Source organism: Oncorhynchus kisutch, linkage group LG13 (genome assembly GCF_002021735.2).
Source record: "Oncorhynchus kisutch isolate 150728-3 linkage group LG13, Okis_V2, whole genome shotgun sequence".
Classification (NCBI taxonomy): Eukaryota; Metazoa; Chordata; class Actinopteri; order Salmoniformes; family Salmonidae; genus Oncorhynchus; species Oncorhynchus kisutch.
The window spans coordinates 39657058-39662259 of NC_034186.2; positions in this window are offsets into that span (position 1 = coordinate 39657058).

The window sequence follows — 5202 nt, forward strand, 5'->3', positions numbered from 1 at the left end:
AACTAAACACGCACGAGCTTGCTTTTTGAATGGAATGGACATATTATTGTTACGTCTTCCATATCTGTAATGAACGTTCTTTATCATAAAACATTCATATCATAATTTGTCCCATTCATTGATTTATTTAATGAGAATATTAATCACTGGGAATTTGCGAAATCTGCTGATAAAGGGTCCTACAGGAGCCATCAAAGACAGCTTCGTGAATTTTAGGCGAGGCTGTGCAGTTGATGAGTTTAACAGCAGGGGTCAGTGAAGACCAGAGATGGTCATATATTGACGGTATACTGCCAATAAACCCTGGATTACATAATGCTATGTACTGGCCATCATAAACTGGGTGGTTTGAATCCTGAATACTGATTGGCTGACAGCCATGGCATATCAGACCCTATAAAACATGTGTTTTTCCTGCTCTAATTACGTTGGTAACCAGTTTAGAGTAGCAATAAGGCACCTCAGGGGTTTGTGGTATATAGCCAATATACCACGGCTAAGGGCTGTGTCCAGAACAGCCCTTAGCCGTGGCATATTGGCCATATAACACACCCCCTCGGGTCTTATTACTTATTTGAGAGGCTTTGGCCATACTGTACAGTCTTTGCTTTGGCCAAATATTATGGATATACTGACAAGATACATCTCTCCGCCATAACAAAGCGGAATAAATCTCTCCGTTCACAAAGTGGCACTATAGCTCCCGCCTATCCTTTCTTTGGATTGGTGGATACATCACATTTTTGTAATCCTTTTTAAAATATTCGATGAGGTTGTTAACGTCAACCGCCTGTATTCAATGGAGAGAGACGCTACTAGCTTCATGTCATGAACATGCATAGCCAACTCCGATTTAAAGTGTTTTTCTCAAAGTTGCCTAGATGTCACTGAAGTAAAAAACATTTTAAAGTACTACTTAAATAGTTTTTGGGGGTATCTACTTTTACTTTTACTTCACTACATTAGTAAAGAAAATGATGTAATTTTTACACCATACAGTACTCGTTACATTTTGAATGCTTAGCAGGACAGAAAATTGTCAAATTCGCAGAGAACATCCCTGGTCATTCCTACTGCCTGTGATCTGGCAGACTCACTAAACAAATGCTTTGTTTTTAAATTATGTCTGAGTGTTGGAGTGTGACCCTAAAAAACAAGAAAATTGTGCCATCTGGTTTGCTTAATATAAGGAATCTTTTATTATTCATACTTTTGATACTTAAGTATGTTTTAGCAATTACATTTACTTTTGATACTTAAGTATATTTAAAACCAAATACTTTTAAACCTTTACTCAAGTAGTATTTTACTGGGTGACTTTCACTTTTACTTGAGTCATTTTCGATTAAGGTATCTTTTCTTTACCTCAAGTATGAGAATTGAGTACTTCTTCCACCACTGAGTACACCCAAAACAACGAAACTTCTATCTGATCAAATAAACCTCTTTATCTTGGCCAGGTCGCAATTGTAAATGAGAACTTGTTCTCAACTTGCCTACCTGGTTTAAATAAAGGTGAAATAAATAAATAAATAGCAAATAATGGTGCGTTAAAAACAACTGGGAACTTAATAATGTCAATGATTTTCAGGTCGTCAGTGATTTTCAGGTCGTCAGTGATTTTCAGGTCGGAAAGTTGGAGCTCTAGAAAGAGACCCGAGTTGGATTTTTTTTATTTTTTAGTTTCCAGTTGTTCTGAACGCTGCATTAAGCCATACGAATTTTTGTTGACCAAATTCTACAGTTTCTCATAGACTACCGCAGAGTCATAATACCCACAAAACCTAGCGGTCAAACTGGGAAATGTTTCCAATCGTTTTTTCAACATAATTTTTTTCTGATAGGGGATTTTAGAAACACAGGGCTGTATCTCATGCAGGCTTACGTGAAGTTTTGATACCAATGTACATTTCTCTAGGACAAGGTGACTTTTATCAATATATTCACCCCCAAAAATGAAGCGCTAATTAGCTGCTAATGTGGCTATCATAAAGAACTACAAATGCCATTATGATCTGGATTAACTATCTAATGTTAGCTAGGTAGTAATTAATAAATTGGCAGCGTTTCTTTAAATGGACAATTCTGTGAACTGTCTTGTGTACGTTTTAAATTCACACAATAGCTGTTAGCGAAGGTGTCAGCTAGAAATGACATGCAGGAGCTTGCAGGGATTTGTAGTTTTGCATGATGTCTACTTTGACGTAATTAGCATGTTCAAATCTGAGAGTAAATAGAGCCGAATATATTGATAAAAGTCACCTTGTCCGAGAGAGATTCACATGGTTCTCAAAACGTCACACAAGGGTAAGCCTACACCAAACGCAGTCCTTATTTTAAGTGTTTCTAAAATCCTCTATTAGAAAAATGAATGTTGGAAAAACCATTTTATGGGTATTATGGTTGTATGGGTATTATGACACCTCGTGGGGCTTTATTGATCGCCATATAAAAACTCCCTGCTTGGTGGGCGAAACAACAAAAAAACGCCACCTGCTCAAGGGAGACAGATTTTCCGCCGTGTTGGGCCGCTCTCCTCATCTTCCTCTGCTTTGGCTTGGAAGCCACCGGTCGGCCATATTGGCACTCCTCAGTAGGAGCAGAGCTCTGGTTCTGGTTCGTTCAACCATTCTTGTGGGGAAAATGAATGGGGAAAGAATAGGCTTTTGGGATTAATGCTGAAAATAAAGTCTGAGGTGAACACAGGCTTTTGCTTCAAAATTCATAAAAATGATGCTAGCTGATGAAGATGATCTCATAGAACAAAATGTATACAATCTCCTAAACCTGGATTTTTACCACAGACCTTATTTTCAGAGTTTATCCATAAACCCTGCAAGAACTATATTCATTTTCCATAGAGCTCGCCAGCTTGTAGTCCTAAAAAATTTAAAATAGTTATTTCTGGTGTTTTCAGCCATTCCTATGGAGAAGATTAAGGGGGAAAGAATATGGTTTTGGGATATAAACACAGAAAATAACATCTTAGGTTAACACAGGCTTAGGAGATCTTATATATTTTGTTATATGAGATAATATCAGTCAGTTAACATGACCTTTATGAATTATGAAGCCTTTATGTGCTTTTTTTGATTACATAATTGCTTCCAACTGATTTGTTCATCAAAAGCAAAATGCTAGCCAGAAAAGGGGTAGTTATAGTTATTTGAAAACGTATTAATTGGTTGCACGTTGCATCACAATATTGTTTTGAAGTTTAGTTTTAGGACTGATGCCCAACTGAGCATTCTACTCAATGCATCCTCATTGGGGGCTGATTAAGATTTGGTCTGAAGTTTATTACTGTGGTGTGAAAACACAACGACATTTCTAAAGAAGGCACATAATTAGTAGGAAAACCTTTTGTCATCATTTCGATGTCGGCGGATTGACTTTAGATGCAGTATAACGTTAGCTAGCTAAGATTGAGGGGAGACATCAAGATTTTAGCTAGCTAATGTTAACATTGCTAGCTATCTTGAACAAACTTTGACAAAATGGTGATGGCAAAGTTGTTTCCTACTAAATATGTGCCTACTTTTGCAATGTCATCATATTCCCAAGCCCCTATAGTGTAATTTAGACGACACAGTCATGAGCCCCATTTCTACTTTTGACCATCAAAATGGCTGCAGCGTCTTTAGAACGTTGATAACAATGGCAGCGACGCGACCGAGTGATGGAGGTGCAACTCATAAATGGGTCCATTTTAATTTCTACATACTTTCTAGATACCTTTAGACGTTAAAGTGTGGCCTGGAGTGTTTTTTACCCCAAATAATAATTTCGCACAAATCTTCGCACGGGCTAGTTAAATGGGCTCGCAGTCCGGAACCGACTCGATATGTTGCCCACCCCTGTTGTAGACCGATGTCAAACAGTCATTGTCTTAAACCCAAATAGAATTATGGGATAGGATGGTCAACCTCTGCTTCTACTAGTGACAGAGATTGGTTTCTGACAGGTGAAGTATGCCGAGAAAGATGATACTTTTAAGGATATTTTTAACAGGCGGTAGTACTATTATTGTTTGATTAGCCCTTGACTTGTATTCCTGACCCATGCATTATAGTAATAATAATTATAGGCGGTCCATAGGGAGGAGGTCAGAGACGTGGCAGTCTGGTGCCAGGATAACAACCTCTCCCTCAACGTCAGCAAGACAAAGGAGCTGATTGTGGATGACCGGAAACGGCGGGGCAGATTCACTCCATCCACATCTATGGGGCTGTAGTGGACTGGGTCGAGAGCTTCAAGTTCCTTGGTGTCCAAATCACTAAGAAATGAACATGGTCCACACACACCCACACAGTTGTGAAGAGGGTACAACAGTGCCTCTTCCCCCTCCCCCTCGGGGCCCGAGCTCCCTGCTATTCAGGATGATGTTAGAGGAAGGCCAAAAAAAATGTCAAAGATTCCAGCCACCTAAGACATAGACTTTTCTCACCGCTACTGCACAGCAAGTGGTACCAGTGTGACAAGTCTGGAACCAACAGGACCCTGAACAGCCTCTATCCCCAAGCCATAAAACTGCTAAACAAGACTGCTAAATAGCTAACCAAATGGCTACCAAGACTACCTGCATTGACCCTTTTTTGCATGAACTCTCTTGCACTCTATGCACACACTGGACTCTACCAGTGGTGTAAAGTACTTAAGTAAAAATACTTTTAAGTACTACTTAAGTCGTTTTTGGGGGTATCTGTACTTTACTTTACTATTTATATTTTTGACTACTTTTACTTTTACTCCACTACATTCCTAAAGAAAATAATGTACTCCTTACATTTTCCCTGACACACAAAAGTACTCGTTATATTTAGAATGATCAAGCAGGACAGATTTATGGCACCTATCACACTTTGTCATCCCTACTGCCTCTGATCTGGTTGACTCACAAAACACAACTACTGTGATTGTAAATTATGTCTTGAGTGTTAATCAAAAATAATAATCAAGTTTGCTTAATATAAGGAATTTGATGTATAGCATTTACATTTACTTTGTACTTTTACTCAAGTATGGCTAGTGAGATATTTTTCTACCACTGTACTTAAGTACATTTAAAACCAGATACTGTACTTTTAGACTTTTACTCAAGTAGTATTTTACTAGGTAACTTTTACTTCATTCATTTCCTGTTAAGGTATCTTTACATTTACTCAAGTATGATAATTTTGTACTTTTTCCACCACTGGACTC